Below are 22,928 nucleotides of genomic sequence, written 5' to 3'. Positions count from 1 at the left end.
TAGGCCCTTCATAAATTTCAGCTCCAGGCACTTGTGGACCTTAATATGGCACTGGATCAAGGCGTAAGATGTGCATATCACCGAATAACGACATAGCTTTACAGTTCATTGATAATGACTGCCAGTTTTGTTAACAGTAAATAATGTTGTTGTATGATGATACCTGTATGACATTAAGGCACAAGAAATCCATGTAATAAAATAAAATGTATAGTGTTCCCTCTATGGTGAACAGTGGGCAGGGCGCCATCAAGGAAAAGGGGTATTTCTGAATGCACCTGTTAAGAGACGCTTCAGCGGCTCACAGGTCCAGCCGGTTGCTAAGCAACCAGGACGCTCTGCTGCCACATTGCTTTAGTAACAGCCGGGACGCCTTCTATGTTTGTTCAGTTACTCAGCTACAGTGTAATAACTGCAAGGGGTCTGTCTCTGTTCCGGGGTTCTTATTGGCTCCCTGAACAGTTAGGACTTCAGTGCATTGCTGGTTATAGTTTCTGCCCTATATGAAGTAAAGATGAGCGGGTTCGGTTCCTCGGGATCCGAACCCCCCCCCCCCCCCAACTTCACCCATTTTACACGGTTCCGAGGCAGCCTCGGATCTTCCCGCCTTGCTCGGTTAACCAGAACGCGCCCGAACGTCATCATCCCGCTGTCGGATTCTCGCAAGATTCGTATTCTGTATAAGGAGCAGCACGTAGCCGCCATTTTCACTCGTGCATTGGAGATTGAATGGAGAGAACATGGCTGCGTTCTCTCCCTGAAAAGCTCCGTAATCTGTGCTCAGTGTGCTGCAAATATCTGTGCTCAGTGTGCTGCAAATATCTGTGCTCAGTGTGCTGAAAATATCTGTGCTCAGTGTGCTGCAAATAATCTGTGCTCAGTGTGCTGCAAATAATCTGTGCTCAGTGTGCTACAAATATCTGTGCTCAGTGTGCTGCAAATATCTGTGCTCAGTGTGCTGAAAATATCTACGTTCTCTGCCTGAAAACGCTCCATATCTGTGCTCAGTGTGCTGCAAATATCTGATCAGTGTGCTGCATTGTGGGGACTGGGGACCACCAGTATATAATATATATACTTTTCTATAGCTTCTATACTGCTTGTCAGGACACATGGTCACAGTTACACCGCTCTGTACTGATATATACAATAATATATATACTTTTCTATAGCTTCTATACTGCTTGTCAGGACACATGGTCACAGTTACACTGCTCTGTACTGATATATACAGTAATATATATACTTTTCTATAGCCTCTATACTGCTTGTCAGGACACATGGGTCACAGTTACACCACTCTGTACTGATATACAGTAATATTATATAAACTTTTCTATAGCTTCTATACTGCTTGTCAGGACACACATGTGTCACAGTTACACCGCTCTGTACTGAATTATATACAATAATTTTAAATCATTTTCTATAGCTTCTATACTGCTTGTCAGGACACACATGTGTCACAGTTACACCGCTCTGTACTACTACTGATATACAGTAATATATATACTTTTCTATAGCTTCTATACTGCTTGTCAGGACACACATGTGTCACAGTTACACCGCTCTGTACTACTACTGATATACAGTAATATATATATACTTTTCTATAGCTTCTATACTGCCGGGGGACATAATACAGTATTTTCCAAGAAAAGATACATTTTCGTCAAAAAAAGATGCCCGACGTTAGCAGAGCTGCCCGGGAACTTCTGGCTCACTCACGCCAGGCATCTCACGGTGCATAGTGTATTGCGGCCAGATGTATGAGAATATACTCTATGGCCCTCATTCCGAGTTGTTCGCTCGCTAGCTGCTTTTAGCAGCCGTGCAAATGCTAAGCCGCCGCCCTCTGGGAGTGTATTTTAGCTTAGCAGAAGTGCGAATGAATGGATTGCAACGCGGCAACAAAAAAAGATTGTGCAGTTTCTGAGCAGCTCCAGACCTACTCAGCGCTTGCGATCACTTCAGACTATTTAGTTCCTGTTTTGACGTCACGAACACGCCCTGCGTTCGGCCAGCCACGCCTGTGTTTCCCCAGGCACGCCTGTGTTTGTATCTGACACGCCTGCGTTTTTCAACACACTCCCAGAAAACGGTCAGTTACCACCCAGAAACACCCACTTCCTGTCAATCACTCTGCGGCCAGCAGTGCGACTGAAAAGCATCGCTAGACCTTGTGTGAAATTACTTCGCCTGTTGTGAAAGTACGTCACGCATGCGCATTGCGCCGATTACGCATGCGCAGAAGTGCCACTTTTTGACTAAATGCTGTGCTGCGAACGAAAACAGCTAGCGAACAACTCGGAATGACCACCTATGTGTATATACTGTAATATACACACACATTTAGATCTAGGTCATTGCTCTAAGGGCAGCAAATTTGTTAGCAGTTGGGCAAAACCATGGGCCTCATTCAGACCCGTTCGCACGCTGCATTTTCTCACAGCCATGCGAACGGGTCTGAACTGCGCATGTGTGTGACCCGCAATGCGCAGGCGCATCGCTGCCCAGCGAAGAGGGTCGCTGGAGAACGACGACTTCAACAGCAAAAGTGATCGCGGGGACGATCGCAAGAAGATTGACAGGCAGGAGGCGTTCCTGGGCGGCAACTCACCGTTTTCTGGGATTGTCGTGCAAAAGGCAGGCATGCCCAGCCATTGCAGAGGAGGGATCTTGACGTCACCGCCGGCCCCGATTATTGCTGCATCTGAGTAAGTCCTGGGCTGTGCAGAAACTGCACAATCTTTTGTTCACTGCACAGCCCATCACACCCCTGCAAAGCCCTTACTCCCTTCCCCTGTAGGCAGCGATTGGTCTGAATTAGGCTCCATGTGCACTGCAGGGGGGTAGATATAACATGTGCAGAGTGAGTTAGATTTGGGTGGGGTGTGTTCAATCTGAAATCTAAATTGCAGTGTAAAAATAAAGCAGCCAGTATTTACCCTGCACAGAAACAAAATAACCCACCCAAATCTAACTCTCTCTGCAAATGTTATATCTGCCCCCCTGCAGTGCACATGGTTTTGGGTGGGGGAGGGGCGGGTGCGGGGATGCCATGGATGGAGGTGGGGGTCCGGTGGCACTGCAACCGCCCCTCCCCCACCCCCGGACCCTCTACCCCATCTGCGTCAACCATGCACCCGCCACTCCCCCAACCACAGCACCTACTAGGTGATTCATCGTGCCCTGTGTGCGATGTTCACGGCCCCTTAATCGTCCCACACCCTTTGTCCGTGCAATATTTAACCACTCACAAAATTATGATTGGAGGTAATACTCCATATAATAAAAATATTGCATGCCCCTTGCGATAGTGTGAAGAGCGCCCGTAGGCCAATGTGCCAATGTGCCAACTCGTCTTAGAGGGCTAATGTTAAAACTGCCATCTACTAAAATATGCTATATCAGCAGTATACACATTTTCTCACATCACATGTGTGACCTCACAGCTACCACCCAAAGGCAGTGTCATAGCTGTCTCACAGTATAGAGCAGGAAACTGGGAGCCAGCATTACATTAGCCACCAGCTCCTTGTTGAAAGCAGATAACATCAGAAATCATGGCTCGTCGTCGTCAGATCAGGATGCACAAACAGAGGAGGCACAGGAGACCTCGTACTAGAGGTAAGTGTCACTAACTATAGAATACAACAGGCTATTGGTTCCCAAACTCGGGCAGATGTACCAAACCTGAGTGGAGAAATAAACTACCAACCAATCAGCTCCTAACTGTCATTTTTCAAACACAAACTGTAACACGGCAGTTAGGAAGCAGATTGTCTGTTTATCTCTCTCTACTTTATCACTCTCCAAGGCTTAGTACATCTGCCCCTAAGTCCTAAGGGCATCCCAACATTTCAGGTTGAAAGGATATCTTAGATTATAGGTTACATCAGAATGAGTGAGGTACTAAGAAAAGGCCCCCATACATCAGCCGCTGTGATTCCCCGTCCCGCCTGCACAATTAAACAGGTTTAAGATGGGCAATTATCCGATCCCAACTGAAAACGGTCGAGATCGGAGAATCAGATTTTTCAACATGTTTAATATTACCAATTCGTGAACGGCCATGTCAGGAATCATGACGTTGCCCCAATACATCTATGATGTATGGGGGCCGTTAGTCACCTATGCTCAGGGAGGGATATCCAGCTAGACTGTTATGGTGCTTGATTACCGAGTTTGGGATCCACTGCAATAGGCTCATTGAAATACTAAAACATTGTACATTTTTTTTTTATAGCGAGAAAAGGAACACTTATAATAAACATCCTAGTGATATTTGGTGGACCCCCTTCTTTAAAGTAAACCTTCATTACCTTCACAACCAGAAATAAAGACACGGAGACTTGAATTTTGGCAGAAAAATTGCTAGCTATTTATTTGTCCCTAACCAATAGCAAACCTGTAAATAGAATTTTTTATTAAGATGCCGATCCAGCCGGCATATGGTGGCAGCAAAAAGAACGGCTCTATTAACCTAAATTAACCTTAAATTACTAAAACTTCGCAACGATCCTAATTTTAATACAACCATCACACACCGGTAATAGGTGACAACTCAACCCCCACAGTGACTACCCACCGCTCCTGGGTGCCCTGCCGCTGCCTTCCCGGACGGGTGGTCAAGCGGCCAATAAGTCGATGGAGGTGAGTGCACCTAAACCAATACTAAACTGTAAAACACTACAGCTTACCATACAAATAGAAAACTGCCGTTCTTTTCCGCCAATAAATAGCCAACGATAAAACCAGCCAACAACTTAACGCCAATGCACCACGTGCCCAAATCTCTGACCACAAGGGCGGGAGGGTGGGAAGGCAAAATCCTCACAAGAGAGAGATTTAAAATGGCCTCCCCTTACTTATATATCATGAACCCTCCCCTTCACAAAGGGCTGTACTTTCTTCACAGCTAGGTCCACCCCTCACCAGATGTTTAACTCTTTCCTTTCCTATGCAGTCAATTCTCTCTCCTAAACATCCTAGTGATATTTGGTGGACCCCCTTCTTTAAAGTAAACCTTCATTACCTTCACAACCAGAAATAAAGACTCGGAGACTTGAATTTTGGCAGAAAAATTGCTAGCTATTTATTTGTCCCTAACCAATAGCAAACCTGTAAATAGAATTTTTTATTAAGATGCCGATCCAGCCGGCATATGGTGGCAGCAAAAAGAACGGCTCTATTAACCTAAATTAACCTTAAATTACTAAAACTTCGCAACGATCCTAATTTTTATACAACCATCACACACCGGTAATAGGTGACAACTCAACCCCCACAGTGACTACCCACCGCTCCTGGGTGCCCTGCCGCTGCCTTCCCGGACGGGTGGTCAAGCGGCCAATAAGTCGATGGAGGTGAGTGCACCTAAACCAATACTAAACTGTAAAACACTACAGCTTACCATACAAATAGAAAACTGCCGTTCTTTTCCGCCAAAAGCGAAAGACTCATCCCCAAAGTCTTCGCACCGCCACCATAAACCTACCCTAACTCCTGCAAAACGAAACCCAGATCCTCCAGAAAAAACATCATCCCCTCATTGGATAGATGTACTCCATCAGGCCGGAAAAGGTGGCTGTCTCTGAACCGAATCCTAGGGTGGCGAACCACCCTCCCTCCGTGGGACAGCACCCACTTCGCCACTGCCCCGTTCACCTTTTTCCGTGCCTCATCAATCTGGCGCCCATCCGCCACACCCCTCCAACTCAACCTCGGCACCATCAATGAAAAAACCAACACACAATTGGTCCATGCCGCGGCCACACTTGCCAGATCTTGTATCATGGCCCACCGCAGATCCAGGGATGTCCTCTTCCCCAGGTCGTTGCCACCTAGATGGACAACCAAGACCCTCGGGACTCCATGCTTGCTGGCCTGGCTAACTAGCCTACTCTTCAGCTCGCTCCACATCATCCCCCGCCAGCCAAGCCATCTAACACCCTGTGCTCCAGGCAACGCCTGAGCCCCCTCCGATGCCACAAACTTGGCCGCCCAGTACACATAGGAGTGACCGACCACCCAAATAGCCAAATTGTCTTCAACCCAACCTGAAGGGGAAAAAGAGGGGTAAAATTGATTACTAAAGCTTCATTAATTGCTTTCACCTGAAGGATCTGCCAAAAAGAAAAAACTTTTAGATCTCGCTAATGCAGCAGTCACGGCCTAGCCGATCTGCACCATGCTTCCTTGCCAATCTGAAGCGAACATATACACACAAAGGGGAAGTTCAAAATAAATTCAAACGAAATTAAAAAGGGGAGGGGGGGGGGAGGGAGGGATGGAGGGGGGTATAAAATGGGAAACACATGTAATAACTCAGCTGGAGGTGAAAGCGTAAAGACCTGCTGAGGGACTCTGATTAGAACAAATTAGCCGAATTGTAGATTAGAATTCAGTCCGTCAAGTCAGGCAAAAAATCGCAAAATAACTCCAGACCCCCGCTGCCGACTCATGCCAGCAACGACGAGTAGCTAATCCCTGAGTAGGATAAAAAGGGGGAACACCAACAGACGCACAATACCATAACTCACAGAACTGGAACAACATAATACATTGCAAATAAAACAAGGCACCAAGCGCAATCCGACCTCTCATGCAACGGGGCGAATATATCGTCTGCAACTTGACGACTTCCATCGCCCCACCGCCTGGATTTCCGTTCTGGACAAACCCGCTGCCGCAGCCGACGTCGCCGCGCCTATTCGAAAGGAATGGGTACCGAACGCAGCGGGTGGAAGGCCCAAGCCTGTCAAACAATGACTCATCATCCAACGAAACTGGTATTTCGTCACCGGCAGCCCGTCATAGTGCAATAGCCATGACCCCTTCTTAGCGGGCCGCACCGCCACATATTGCACCGCCATACCTACTGGGCAAACGCTCTCCTCTTGCGCCGGAACCAAGGTGACCCAGCGACCTCTCCCCACTTGGTCCGTCTTAGAGCGCCGCAATCTGCACAGCAAGGACCTCTCACCCACTACCACGTCTCCTACCAGCATGCGCGAATCTGCTCTCTTGGAAGGCGCTACCAACTCCGATACCCTAAAAGCCCTGTGGTAAGCCATTGAGAACGCCAATCTGAACAAAAGCGTCTCATACCTGGACGACGCGACTCGTCCCACCGCCGCGATGACGGCCGGCAACAAAGCGGCATCGATGGGCCGCCTCCCATCTGGAGGCGTCGGCGCTACTCGCGCCCACCCTTTCATTGCCTTCCGTAGAACCTCGCTTTTCGTCACATCGGGGACGCCCCGCAGCTTGCAGAAAAACGAGACTCCAGCCAAGTACCGGGATACCACCGCACGGGACCTACCGGAAACATATAGCTGCCAAATAAAAGAAAGCATCAGCCGATGCCTGCTCTTACCTTTCTGCTGACGACCTTGGACGAACTCCTCCCATTCGCTCCAAGCTTGTCCATAAGCCTTGAGCGTGGCTGGCGCGACTGACCGCAACGCTAGACCCTCCAGTTCGGCCCGATCACCTGCCAAACATAACCGGGACAATGAAAACCTTGCTCGTCGGCCTCGGGCGCCAACAACCAAAACCTCTCCCACTGTCCTCGCGACAAAGCGTCGGCAATTCCATTCTCCAAACCGGGCACGTGTTGTGCCCGGAACCATAGGTTCCTACGCAAGCACGTCAAAAGCAATTGCCCAAGCACCCGCAGAACCACCAGCGATTTTGCCCTCTGGTTATTAATCGCATGCACCACGCCCAGATTATCGCATCTAAACAATATGCTGCGATTAGCCAGCCGATCACCCCAGACCTCCAACGCTACCATAATGGGAAAAAGTTCCAGAAGCACCAGATCTTTTGTTAGACCCTCGCTATGCCATTTTGCCGGCCAGGATGCCGCGCACCAAGATCCCTCCAGAAAGCAACCGAATCCAGAGGCACCTGCTGCGTCGGTGAACAGCTGCAACCGCTCGCTGTCCACCGCTGGCGCTTGCCATATGCACACTCCGTTGAAATCCTCCAGGAACGAGGCCCAGATGGCCAAATCCCTTTTTATTTCGGAGGACAAACGCACGAAATGATGAGGCCTGGCACACCCCGCCGTCGCCCTTTCAAGCTTCCGGCAGAAAACCCTGCCCATCGGTATTACCCGACAAGCAAAGTTCAGCATGCCCAGCAATGACTGCGCCTGACGCAGCGTGACTTTACGCGAACCTTCGAACCGGCAAATGGTCTCGCGGAGCTTCGAAACCTTGTCCCGGGGCAGGCGACACTCTCCCGCTACCGTGTCAATTTCAATCCCCAAAAATGACAAGCAGGAGGCCGGACCCTCTGTTTTGTCCGCGGCCACGGGAACACCGAAATGGTAAAACAGAGCTCGGATGCTAAAAAGCAAGTCGCCGCACCTTGGATCATTAGCCGGACCCGCACACAGGAAATCATCGAGGTAATGGGCAACCCCGTGACCCCCTGACGAAGACTCCACGCACCAATGAAGAAACGTGCTAAAGCGCTCGAAAAATGAGCATGAAACGGAACATCCCATCGGCAAACATTTGCCGATGAAATACTCCGCCCCAATCCGGAAACCCATCAAACGGAATGAGTCCGGATGCAATGGCAATAACCTAAAAGCTGACTCAACATCAATCTTAGCCATGAGGGCCCCGGTCCCGTAGCTGCGGACCATCCCTAGCGCCTCGTCAAATGACTGATACACTACCGAGCAATGAGCCGGCGGTATTGCGTCATTGACCGACGCCCCCACCGGGTAAGAGAGATGCTGAATGAGCCGAAAAGCGCCTGGAGTCTTCTTCGGAACCACCCCAACCGGAGAGATGACCAAATCATCCACCGGGGGTGACATAAACGGTCCCTCCATCCTGCCCAACCTGACCTCCTTATCCACTTTCTCCCGTAGCACTACCGGCAAGGCTCGGGCAGATTGAAGGTTCCTCTGCGCCCGCACGGACACTTCACTCGCAACAGGCAAGCGAAAACCAAACTTAAAACCGTCAAACAAAAATTTTGCATCCCCTCTGTTCGGATACAAGTCTAACCACCGGCCCATCGTTTCCAACTTAATTGGCGTTGGAGCTCTGCAGAGCGGTTCCGCTCGCGGCCTGCTTGGGGTACGCTTGCTTACCCCGAGTCCCCTGTCGCCCGCCTTTGAAACAAGAGGAGGCTGGGTGGGTTCCGCCACACTGCTGGCAGGAGTGTCGAAAACGACACTGCTTGCCAAAGGAATATGTTCCGCTGTTAAACGCGAAACACTTTCCTCGTGTGGCAGAACGCCCTCCCGCGCGAACGGCCAATCCACCTGTCCTGGCCAATCCCCCGTCCGCGCCGGACCCCTGGGCTGATGCCCCTGCTCGTCGCCCGCCCGCCCCCTGTTTCTGGGGCTCCTCCTCCTGTTGCGAGGCCCGGGTTACTTTGAGCCAGACCTCCACATCCTTAAATCCGAAGTCCATGACCCGCAACCCGTCCTGCTTCTCCCGAAACTCCTGATCATACCGACGCCACTCCGAGCCCTAGGATGTGCGCTGCATGTCGTGTACGAGATGCAGATACCGGATGACATTCATGTGCTCTTCCGGCCTATCCTCCAAATAGCACGCTGCAAACACCCAAAAACCTGCCAGCCAATTATCGAAGGACCTGAAGGCCTCGGCTCCCATGCCCTTCTTTGCGCCCGCCGCCTTGTAATCCTTCTTCATGGCCCTCGTTAACACGAACACGTCCACGAAGTCACCCCTCCGGATCTTCTTGCGGCAGCTGTCCCGCAGCCCCCGCATAACTGCGGTGTAGTCGCAGCGAACGACCCCCGGCAAATCGCGGCGCTTCTTGGCCCTACGAGCTTCCTCGCTGATCCGCTTGCGCCGTTTACGCCTCTTCTGCTGCTTTGCTGCCCGCCTGGCAAATTTCGCCGCCCTCTGTTTCGCCCTAGTAGTGCTACTTACTTCGGACGCCTGCGACGACAGAGAGGATGAAGAGGAGGAAGACGAAGAGCTGCGCGAACTCGAGCTCGTGGGAGAAACCGATACCGACTGTACCAACTCACCCGATGCCGTCGACCGCTCCGACCTGGCTTCCTCATCCGCTTCAGCCCATACATCGTCCTCCACGGAGTCTGCCATCCCTACTTCCTCGTGTTCCCCTGCAAAAGACAAAGCAGAGGAGGACCCAGCCCGCGCTTGCGGCGTACACCGGGCCCCCCGCGTGTGGCGTGCCGCGGCTGCGCGCCCTTGCCCGTCCTGCTCCTGCCCTAGCTCCAGCTCCGCCGCGGCCGCCCCAAGCTCCCGGCAGGCTCGTGCCATCCGCTGCGCCGCTGAGGCCCTCCGCCTGCCAGAACCGCCTGTCCCCGTAGGCTGGCCGGAATTCCCCGCCGTCCTCGGGGAGGCTACTGCGGCCAACGGCCCCAACGCTTCCACCACTGTGGCCAGAGCCGACGCCAGCGCCCCGGGAGGAACCTGTCCGCCGCGACGCTCGGCAACGGCCCCCGAAGAATCCCCGGCCCGCGCTTGGGCGCGATCCTGCGCCCTCCGTCGGTCAAACGCGACCCGGGGACCCAACGCCGTCTGTCTAGGCGGGAAAGCGGAGGCCCCCCTGTCGGACCACTCACTCTCCCCTTCCGAAAACGCCCCCTCCCCGAGCGGATCAGAAATGCTCCCCGATCCTGGGGAGGACCCGCTGCACTGAGAAGCGGCGCGTAACGCGGCCCTGCGACCGCTAATCCATTCCCTGTCCCCCCTCCTCCCCCGAAAGCCGCTGTATCCCGGCTCCGGTGAAGTGGTATGGGGAGACAGGGAAACCCGCGGAGCAGTTGTGCGGGTTCCCCCGCGCCCTGCGCGGTCCGCGGTGGGCTCGCGTGCATACCGTGCGCGCGCCCCCCGCGCTTGCTGCTGTGCCCGCATCTGCCTGCCCGCTCCTCTGTCTATTTTGCCGCTCAGCGTTGTCCCCAGGAGACAAACGCTGCACCCTCCTGCTCCTCCCCCTCCCCCTGCCGGAATCCAGCAGCCGGGAAGTTAATTGTAGTGCCAGAGGTGCTGGCGGCGCCGCTGCGCGCACACGTGCGCGGCCGGCGCCGCCTGAGGTGGGCGCGCGCGCACCTCGTGCGCGCGTCCCACGTCCTCCCGCCAATGATCCGCCGGCCGGTGTCACCACCAAAGCCGCCGCGCGAGGCTCCAGGACAGGCCCCGCGCGGCGACCACCCGACCCCCGTCGAGCCCTCTCCCCCCGCCCGACACTGTCACTCGGCCGCTGCAAGGGGGGAGAGAGCGGGGCCGCTCCTGCACCGCCAGCCGAGCGCCCCCCGCGGCGCGCATGCGCGCGCCCGCGGGCGCCCGACACCACCCCGGACTCAGCCGCTCCCGGAGGCGAGGGCCGATGCCCGTCAGCCTCCGGACGGCCTGCCAGCACCTCCGGTCCCCCACTCCGCCCGCGCCTGGCCGGCACGGCCGGCCCGGCCCCCAGCGGCGAGGCTGACCAGGCCCGCCGCGTTACGCCCGCGTTCGTGGAGGCCCCGGGGGATGGAGCCCCGTCCCCCAGGCCACCCACCTCATCACCCGGCCCAGCTCGACCGCCCGAACCGCGGTATCGAGCCGGAAACCGGGCAGAACGTTGAGGGCGGGCGGACATACTGTCAGGAAAATATATCCGGCAGGAGAGGAGAATTAATAAAAGTGGTACACTGATATAACCCTTGAAAATGTGGGAACAATGTCTGCTGCTGCAGCACTTACCCCACAGGCAAAATCCTCACAAGAGAGAGATTTAAAATGGCCTCCCCTTACTTATATATCATGAACCCTCCCCTTCACAAAGGGCTGTACTTTCTTCACAGCTAGGTCCACCCCTCACCAGATGTTTAACTCTTTCCTTTCCTATGCAGTCAATTCTCTCTCCTTTTGACTCTAAGCTCCCTCATTGCTTTCTATTACTACAGGTCCCAATCGCAGACACCGTTATTATTATCGGAGACGGGCATATTAAACAAATGTGATCATTTCTTCCTGTGACTGGTGCAAACTGCTTCTGACATCATCACCTGGTGGACGATGAGCAACACAGAACACAAGGATGCATGGCTACACAGCCCGCCGCTACATGACACAGCAGGAAACATGTAGTAAATAAACAACCCTGAGCAGCATGTGGTCTGTGAGCATTGTACTTTTAGGAGTAAGTGGTCATAAGCATTACAGTGTCATCACTTGTAGCACAGGTTTGAAGCTTGAGGTGGCATTATGGAGCTTGTATTTAGATATAATGGGCTTACTCCCACAATGGGACACTTTACTGTTATGTTAACTTTATAGCCATAAAATACTATTGGACAACAGATGGATTATGGCCGTTATGTCAGTGTTCAATAATTCCATTCACATGTTCACAGGGACCCACTCTGGTGCTACTGCATGGACCCCCCCCCCCCCCCCCCGCTAGAAACTCTATGTCTGCTGCTGGGAGTGAGAACACTATTCGCATCATTATGGCCCCACTGAGTAATGGGGTGTGGTATGTTAGGTAGCTAAGACTTAGGTCGACAGTGTCTAGGTCGACTGCTATTGGTCGACAGTAAGTAGGTCAACATGGTTTCTTGGTCGACAGGGACTCTAGGTCGATATGTACTAGGTCGACATGAGTTTTTTTTACTTTTTTTGGTGTCGTTTTCTCCGTACAGCGACTGGGAACCCCAGTTAGTGCACCGTGTCCCCTTGCATGGCTCGCTCGCTTGCCATTCTTTGTGCAAGGTGACTCGCTGCGCTCGGCACAGGTTACCGTTCCCAATTGTAGTCCACGTGGATCGTAAAGTATGAAAAAGTTCTAAAAATGAAAAAAAAAAAAAATTGGGGAAAAACTCATGTCGACCTAATGTCATATCGACCTAGAACATATCAACCTAGAGTCCCTGTTGACCTAGAAACCATGTCGACCTACTTAGTGTTGACCAATAGTGGTCGACCTAGGCAGTGTCGACCTACTTACTGTCAACCTAAAAAACGGATCCTGTGTAATGACAGGACTCACAGACCCCATCCCACCCTATTCAAAAATAAGGGAAGTGGAATCTGGGAGGATAGGCAACACTGTCAGGCAGTGACGTGCGGTGAGGTAAATGGCAGGGGAGGCCATGGGTATTATCAGAGCCAGATTTACACAGACATTTACGAACCTGAGAGTTCACGTGGGCATTATACAAAGGTGTAGCGGTACAGTATGGATGGTGTAATAATGGTTAGCATTACTGCCTCACAGCACTGAGGTCATGGGTTCGATTCCCACCATGGCCCTAACTGTGCGGAGTTTGTATATTCTCCCCGTACTTGCGTGGGTTTGTTCCAGGTACTCCGGTTTCCTCCCACAATCCAAAAAAATACTGGTAGGTTAATTGGCTACAAAAAAATTAACCCTAGTGTGAAATAACACCTGTGTGTCCGGGCCTGCCAGTAATAAGAAGCTGTATATAAATTATAACTTACATCTCATATCAGTGTTTGAAATGGAATGTCATGGTACACTGAGGTTCTTTCTGTGGATGATAAAGGCAGGGCAGGATTAACAATGGGGCGGATGGAGCTGCAGCTGTTATAAAAGGGTATACAAGGCAGAAATTACACTGTATATATTGATGAAGCTTCAGATATTTGTGAACACTGGTGTGGGTATTTTATATGTGTATAATATATATATATAGGACTAATACAGCAGTACCCCTGGACTCATACGGCAGTGTCAGACAGGATGGCACTTTTCAAAAACTAGGCCCCAAACAGCACCTCATGCAAAGATGTCGAAGAGATGCAATGAGGTAGCTGTATGGCTAAGCCAAGCGACACAAACAATTCCCACTGGAATTATACATCAAAATCACTGGAATTATACGTCCAAATCACTGGAACTATATGTCAAAATCACTGGAATTAAATGGCAAAATCACTGGAATTAAATGGCAAAATCACTGGATTTATACTGCAAATCACTGGAATTATACTGCAAAATCACTGGCATTATACATCCAAATCACTGGAATTATACGTCCAAATCACTGGAATTATACGACAAAATCACTGGAATTAAATGGCAGTACCACTGGACATATACGGAAGTGTCAGACAAGATGGCAATTTAAAAAAAATAGTCCCCAAACAGCACATGATGCCAAGAAGTAAAAGAGGGCAATGAGGTAGCTGTATGACTAAGCTAAGCGACACAAGTGTGCCCGCACAAACACCTGGCCCATCTAGGGTTGGCACTGCAGTCCCACTGCACTAATTGTGGGTACCGGACGCACGTCTAACACCAGCATAGTTGTTATGGCCTCAGTAATCGGATTTTCAACAGGGTATATATATATATATATATATATATATACGGCAGTATCACTGGACTGGATTTATACGCCAGTACCACTGTAATTATACGTCAGGATCACTAGGCTTATACGGCAGGATCACTGGACTTATACGGCAGGATCACTGTAATTATATGCCAGTACCACTGTAATTTATACGGCAGGATTACTGGAATTATACGGCAGGATTACTGGAATTATACGGCAGGATCACTGGAATTAGATGGAAAAATCACTGGAATTATACGTCCAAATCACTGGAATTAAATGGCAAAATCACTGGAATTATACGTCCAAATCACTGGAATTATACGTCCAAATCACTGGAATTATACAGCCAAATCACTGGAATTATACGGCCAAATCACTGGAATTATACGTCCAAATCACTGGAATTAAATGGCAAAATCACTGGAATTATACTGCAAAATCACTGTAATAATACTGCATAATTACTGGAATTATACGGCAAAATCACTGGAATTATATGTCAAAATTACTGGAATTATACGTCCAAATCACTGGAATTAATTGGCAAAATGGAGGTTGAGGGCTTCCATCATCATGTGAAGCTGAACCAAGAGTCATGAACATAGGCCAGGGCCTTAGCCGTTCCTTGCCACTCCATGTCGTAAATGGCATATTGGCAAGTTTACATTTCTTCTCAGACCATTTAAATTTATTTTTTGGGGTCTTTTTACTGAACTTTGGCTCGTTGGATTTTACATGCCCTCTTTTATTACATTGGGCATCGGCCTTGGCAGACGACGTTGATGGCATTTCATCGTCTATGTCATGACTACTGGCAGCAGCTTCAGCACTAGGAGGAAGTGGTTCTTGATCTTTCCCTATTTTATCCTCCAAATTTTTGTTCTCCATTATTTTTCTGGAGTTATATAACACAATATGCGGCACAGGAGAGCGTACCCCTACACCTCACAGGGCAAACCCTTTAAAAATTATTTGGATTAAATATTAATAACCCCTTTATTTGGAGTAAATAATATACAGCACAGGACAGCACCACTGAATTTATATGGCAGTACCACTGGACTGGATTTATACAGATTTATATGGGCTTTTAAGGAATTATACGTCAGTATCACGGGAATTATTTGGCAATATCACTGGAATTATACAGCAATATCACAGGAATTATACGGCAGTATCACGGGAATTATATGGCAATATCACTGGAATTATACGGCAATATCACAGGAATTATACGCTAGTATTCCGAGAATTATACGGCAATATCACAGGAATTATACGCCAGTATCACGGGAATTATATGGCAATATCACTCGAATTATATGGCAATATCACAGGAATTATACGCCAGTATCCCGAGATTTATACGGCAATATCACTGTAATTATACGCCAGTATCACGGGAATTATACGGCAATATCACGGGAATTATACGGCAATATCACAAGTATTATACGCCAGTAACACTGGATATATGGCAGCAGAGGACACCACCACTGTGACTGGTCACTGGACTAATGCTGCACAAGAGAGACATTACCCCTGGTCTGATGCAAGACAACACAGCAAAACTACAAGGGACTTATACAGCAGCCAGCAGCACTGGGGACACGGTAGCCACTTCAAAATGAGTGGGAACCTTATGAGTGGGAACTCTCCTACCCTCACATAGCTGCTGCAGCACCTCTCTCTCTGCACCAGCTGCTGCAGCACCTCTCTCTGTGCCAGCTGCTGCAGCAACTCTCTCTATATTGATGCTGCAGCACCTCTCTCTACCCCAGCTGCTGCTGCAGAGTAATATGTATAAATGGCTCTACAGTGGCATAATATGTATAATTGGCTCTACTGTGGTGTGTAACGTGTATATGGGGCTCTACAGTGTGGTGTAAAGTGTATAAGCGGCTCTACTGTGATGTAACGTGTATAAGCGGCTCTTCTGTGGTGTGTAACGTGTATATGGGGCTCTACACTGTGGTGTAATGTGTATAAGCGGCTCTACTGTAGCATAACATGTATAAGCGGCTGTACTGTGGTGTGTAACGTGTATAAAGGTTGTAATAAGTGCTGCAAGTATGGTGGTATGGGGCGGTACGGCGTACCGGTAAGAAATTCCCAGCCGGTACCATACCATCCCGGGCCGTCCACCATGCCTGCAGCCCGCTGCTGTGTGAGGGAAGGAGAGTGCAACGCAGCGCATCTCCTGCCCCTCAATGCTCTGTGATGTCCAGTTTCCGGCGGTGGCAGGGGGGGGTGAATCTCAATAAGGCACCGGTTTGTTAGCCAATCAGAGCTTGCGGACCGGCAGCCGCGGCTCCTGATTGGCTGCCGGTCCGCGAGCTATAATTGGCTAACGAACTGGGGCTTCATTTGAGATACCCGCCACCAGACACTGAACTTTACAAGCATTGAGGGGCAGGAGAGGTGCTGTGTTGTGCTCTCCTACCCTCACATAGCAGAAACAACAGACGCAGCGGTGAGCAGCAGGGGGGGGGGGGGGGGGGGGCACTCTGGGGCAATGTGTATCTGGCACTGTGGGACAATGTGTATCTGGCACTGTGGCAGCATATATGGCACTGCTGGGGGCATTTGTTTATCTGGCACTGTGGGGCATTTGTGTATCTGTCACTGTGGGGCATTTGTGTATCTGGCACCGTGGGGCACTTGTGTATCTGACACTCTGGGGCAATGTGTATCTAGCACTGTGGGGGTATATATGGCATTGCTGTGGGCATTTGTGTATCTGGCACCGTGGGGCATTTGTGTATCTGGCACCGTGGGGCATTTGTGTATCTGACAATCTGGGGCAATGTGTATCTGACACTGTGGGGCAATCTGTATCTGGCACTGTAGGGGTATATATGGCATTGCTGTGGGCATTTGTGTATTTGGCACCGTGGGGCATTTGTGTATCTGGCACTGTGGGGCATTTGTGTATCTGGCACCGTGGGGGCATATAAGGCACTGTAGGAGCATATCTGGCACGGTGAAGGCGTATCTGGCACTGTGGGGGCATATATGTATCTGGCACTATTGGGGTCATATGTGTATCTGGCCCCCATATGTGTATCACACCCACATTTTCATTGGCCCCGCCCCATGTGGCATTTGGTCACACCCATTTTTGTGCGCGTGTGACAACATTTTTTTCTACTTGCACCACTGGTTGTAATGTGAATAACGGACAATACTGCGCGGTGTAATCTGAATTGGTAACATTCTGTGGTCATGCTCCTTCCCCATGAAGCCACACTCCTATATATTTTTTGATCACTGTTACTATTTTAAACATGGGGGACACCCAAAGAAAACTTTCACCCTGAGTTTCACAACATCTAGAACCGGCCCTGTCACCAATTTATGATTTTTAAATATTTTTTCTTTTCAAATGTATCATGCACCTATTTCAGTATAGAGGAGGGGGCACTCAAACATACCCTTGGTCTGGGCACCATGGCACCTAGCTACACTTCTGGTGCCAACACACAATAGGCCCTTCATAAATTTCAGCTCCAGGCACTTGTGGACCTTAATATGGCACTGGATCAAGGCGTAAGATGTGCATATCACCGAATAACGACATAGCTTTACAGTTCATTGATAATGACTGCCAGTTTTGTTAACAGTAAATAATGTTGTTGTATGATGATACCTGTATGACATTAAGGCACAAGAAATCCATGTAATAAAATAAAATGTATAGTGTTCCCTCTATGGTGAACAGTGGGCAGGGCGCCATCAAGGAAAAGGGGTATTTCTGAATGCACCTGTTAAGAGACGCTTCAGCGGCTCACAGGTCCAGCCGGTTGCTAAGCAACCAGGACGCTCTGCTGCCACATTGCTTTAGTAACAGCCGGGACGCCTTCTATGTTTGTTCAGTTACTCAGCTACAGTGTAATAACTGCAAGGGGTCTGTCTCTGTTCCGGGGTTCTTATTGGCTCCCTGAACAGCTAGGACTTCAGTGCATTGCTGGTTATAGTTTCTGCCCTATATGAAGTAAAGATGAGCGGGTTCGGTTCCTCGGGATCCGAACCCCCCCCCCCCCCAACTTCACCCATTTTACACGGTTCCGAGGCAGCCTCGGATCTTCCCGCCTTGCTCGGTTAACCAGAACGCGCCCGAACGTCATCATCCCGCTGTCGGATTCTCGCAAGATTCGTATTCTGTATAAGGAGCAGCACGTAGCCGCCATTTTCACTCGTGCATTGGAGATTGAATGGAGAGAACGTGGCTGCGTTCTCTCCCTGAAAAGCTCCGTAATCTGTGCTCAGTGTGCTGCAAATATCTGTGCTCAGTGTGCTGCAAATATCTGTGCTCAGTGTGCTGAAAATATCTACGTTCTCTGCCTGAAAACGCTCCATATCTGTGCTCAGTGTGCTGCAAATATCTGATCAGTGTGCTGCATTGTGGGGACTGGGGACCACCAGTATATAATATATATACTTTTCTATAGCTTCTATACTGCTTGTCAGGACACATGGTCACAGTTACACCGCTCTGTACTGATATACAATAATATATATACTTTTCTATAGCTTCTATACTGCTTGCCAGGACACATGGTCACAGTTACACCGCTCTGTACTGATATATACAATAATATATGTACTTTTCTATAGCTTCTATACTGCTTGCCAGGACACATGGTCACAGTTACACTCCTCTGTACTGATATATACAGTAATATATATACTTTTCTATAGCTTCTATACTGCTTGTCAGGACACACATGTGTCACAGTTACACCGCTCTGTACTGAATTATATACAATCATTTTAAATCATTTTCTATAGCTTCTATACTGCTTGTCAAGACACACATGTGTCACAGTTACACCGCTCTGTACTACTACTGATATACAGTAATATATATACTTTTCTATAGCTTCTATACTGCTTGTCAGGACACACATGTGTCACAGTTACACCGCTCTGTACTACTACTGATATACAGTAATATATATATACTTTTCTATAGCTTCTATACTGCCGGGGGACGTAATACAGTATTTTCCAAGAAAAGATAAATTTTCGTCAAAAAAAGATGCCCGACGTTAGCAGAGCTGCCCGGGAACTTCTGGCTCACTCACGCCAGGCATCTCACGGTGCATAGTGTATTGCGGCCAGATGTATGAGAATATACTCTATGGCCCTCATTCCGAGTTGTTCGCTCGCTAGCTGCTTTTAGCAGCCGTGCAAATGCTAAGCCGCCGCCCTCTGGGAGTGTATTTTAGCTTAGCAGAAGTGCGAATGAATGGATTGCAACGCGGCAACAAAAAAAGATTGTGCAGTTTCTGAGCAGCTCCAGACCTACTCAGCGCTTGCGATCACTTCAGACTATTTAGTTCCTGTTTTGACGTCACGAACACGCCCTGCGTTCGGCCAGCCACGCCTGTGTTTCCCCAGGCACGCCTGTGTTTGTATCTGACACGCCTGCGTTTTTCAACACACTCCCAGAAAACGGTCAGTTACCACCCAGAAACACCCACTTCCTGTCAATCACTCTGCGGCCAGCAGTGCGACTGAAAAGCATCGCTAGACCTTGTGTGAAACTACTTCGCCTGTTGTGAAAGTACGTCACGCATGCGCATTGCGCCGATTACGCATGCGCAGAAGTGCCACTTTTTGACTAAATGCTGTGCTGCGAACGAAAACAGCTAGCGAACAACTCGGAATGACCACCTATGTGTATATACTGTAATATACACACACATTTAGATCTAGGTCATTGCTCTAAGGGCAGCAAATTTGTTAGCAGTTGGGCAAAACCATGGGCCTCATTCAGACCCGTTCGCACGCTGCATTTTCTCACAGCCATGCGAACGGGTCTGAACTGCGCATGTGTGTGACCCGCAATGCGCAGGCGCATCGCTGCCCAGCGAAGAGGGTCGCTGGAGAACGAAGACTTCAACAACAAAAGTGATCGCGGGGACGATCGCAAGAAGATTGACAGGCAGGAGGCGTTCCTGGGCGGCAACTCACCGTTTTCTGGGATTGTCGTGCAAAAGGCAGGCATGCCCAGCCATTGCAGAGGAGGGATCTTGACGTCACCGCCTGCCCCGATTATTGCTGCATCTGAGTAAGTCCTGGGCTGTGCAGAAACTGCACAATCTTTTGTTCACTGCACAGCCCATCACACCCCTGCAAAGCCCTTACTCCCTTCCCCTGTAGGCAGCGATTGGTCTGAATTAGGCTCCATGTGCACTGCAGGGGGGTAGATATAACATGTGCAGAGTGAGTTAGATTTGGGTGGGGTGTGTTCAATCTGAAATCTAAATTGCAGTGTAAAAATAAAGCAGCCAGTATTTACCCTGCACAGAAACAAAATAACCCACCCAAATCTAACTCTCTCTGCAAATGTTATATCTGCCCCCCTGCAGTGCACATGGTTTTGGGTGGGGGAGGGGCGGGTGCGGGGATGCCATGGATGGAGGTGGGGGTCCGGTGGCACTGCAACCGCCCCTCCCCCACCCCCGGACCCTCTACCCCATCTGCGTCAACCATGCACCCGCCACTCCCCCAACCACAGCACCTACTAGGTGATTCATCGTGCCCTGTGTGCGATGTTCACGGCCCCTTAATCGTCCCACACCCTTTGTCCGTGCAATATTTAACCACTCACAAAATTATGATTGGAGGTAATACTCCATATAATAAAAATATTGCATGCCCCTTGCGATAGTGTGAAGAGCGCCCGTAGGCCAATGTGCCAATGTGCCAACTCGTCTTAGAGGGCTAATGTTAAAACTGCCATCTACTAAAATATGCTATATCAGCAGTATACACATTTTCTCACATCACATGTGTGACCTCACAGCTACCACCCAAAGGCAGTGTCATAGCTGTCTCACAGTATAGAGCAGGAAACTGGGAGCCAGCATTACATTAGCCACCAGCTCCTTGTTGAAAGCAGATAACATCAGAAATCATGGCTCGTCGTCGTCAGATCAGGATGCACAAACAGAGGAGGCACAGGAGACCTCGTACTAGAGGTAAGTGTCACTAACTATAGAATACAACAGGCTATTGGTTCCCAAACTCGGGCAGATGTACCAAACCTGAGTGGAGAAATAAACTACCAACCAATCAGCTCCTAACTGTCATTTTTCAAACACAAACTGTAACACGGCAGTTAGGAAGCAGATTGTCTGTTTATCTCTCTCTACTTTATCACTCTCCAAGGCTTAGTACATCTGCCCCTAAGTCCTAAGGGCATCCCAACATTTCAGGTTGAAAGGATATCTTAGATTATAGGTTACATCAGAATGAGTGAGGTACTAAGAAAAGGCCCCCATACATCAGCCGCTGTGATTCCCCGTCCCGCCTGCACAATTAAACAGGTTTAAGATGGGCAATTATCCGATCCCAACTGAAAACGGTCGAGATCGGAGAATCAGATTTTTCAACATGTTTAATATTACCAATTCGTGAACGGCCATGTCAGGAATCATGACGTTGCCCCAATACATCTATGATGTATGGGGGCCGTTAGTCACCTATGCTCAGGGAGGGATATCCAGCTAGACTGTTATGGTGCTTGATTACCGAGTTTGGGATCCACTGCAATAGGCTCATTGAAATACTAAAACATTGTACATTTTTATTTTATAGCGAGAAAAGGAACACTTATAATTTTGACTCTAAGCTCCCTCATTGCTTTCTATTACTACAGGTCCCAATCGCAGACACCGTTATTATTATCGGAGACGGGCATATTAAACAAATGTGATCATTTCTTCCTGTGACTGGTGCCAACTGCTTCTGACATCATCACCTGGTGGACGATGAGCAACACAGAACACAAGGATGCATGGCTTCACAGCCCGCCGCTACATGACACAGCAGGAAACATGTAGTAAATAAACAACCCTGAGCAGCATGTGGTCTGTGAGAATTGTACTTTTAGGAGTAAGCGGTCATAAGCATTACAGTGTCATCACTTGTAGCACAGGTTTGAAGCTTGAGGTGGCATTATGGAGCTTGTATTTAGATATAATGGGCTTACTCCCACAATGGGACACTTTACTGTATATGTTAACTTTATAGCCATAAAATACTATTGGACAACAGATGGATTATGGCCGTTATGTCAGTGTTCAATAATTCCATTCACATGTTCACAGGGACCCACTCTGGTGCTATTGCATGGACCCTCCCCCCCCCCGCTAGAAACTCTATGTCTGCTGCTGGGAGTGAGAACACTATTCGCATCATTATGGCCCCACTGAGTAATGGGGTGTGGTATGTTAGGTAGCTAAGACTTAGGTCGACAGTGTCTAGGTCGACTGCTATTGGTCGACAGTAAGTAGGTCAACATGGTTTCTTGGTCGACAGGGACTCTAGGTCGATATGTACTAGGTCGACATGAGTTTTTTTTACTTTTTTTGGTGTCGTTTTCTCCGTACAGCGACTGGGAACCCCAGTTAGTGCACCGTGTCCCCTTGCATGGCTCGCTCGCTTGCCATTCTTTGTGCAAGGTGACTCGCTGCGCTCGGCACAGGTTACCGTTCCCAATTGTAGTCCACGTGGATCGTAAAGTATGAAAAAGTTCTAAAAATGAAAAAAAAAAAAAATTGGGGAAAAACTCATGTCGACCTAATGTCATATCGAC

General features: G+C 49.4%; 2 long non-coding RNA genes across 2 annotated transcripts; both read left to right on the top strand.

Moving 5' to 3' along the window:
• Positions 1 to 3,270: 3,270 nt before the first annotated feature.
• LOC134935518 (uncharacterized) lies at positions 3,271 to 12,127 on the top strand. Its single transcript, XR_010180212.1, has 2 exons — positions 3,271 to 3,630; positions 11,921 to 12,127. It is a non-coding gene; the product is annotated as an uncharacterized LOC134935518 (long non-coding RNA).
• An 8,822-nt stretch (positions 12,128 to 20,949) lies between these two features.
• Positions 20,950 to 22,196, top strand: LOC134935517 (uncharacterized). Its single transcript, XR_010180211.1, has 2 exons — positions 20,950 to 21,309; positions 21,990 to 22,196. It is a non-coding gene; the product is annotated as an uncharacterized LOC134935517 (long non-coding RNA).
• Positions 22,197 to 22,928: the final 732 nt, after the last annotated feature.

Source organism: Pseudophryne corroboree, chromosome 6 (genome assembly GCF_028390025.1).
Source record: "Pseudophryne corroboree isolate aPseCor3 chromosome 6, aPseCor3.hap2, whole genome shotgun sequence".
In the NCBI taxonomy this organism is placed as follows: domain Eukaryota; kingdom Metazoa; phylum Chordata; class Amphibia; order Anura; family Myobatrachidae; genus Pseudophryne; species Pseudophryne corroboree.
Note: the sequence above shows the minus strand (reverse complement) of the source record. Positions and strands in the feature narration are given on the sequence as shown.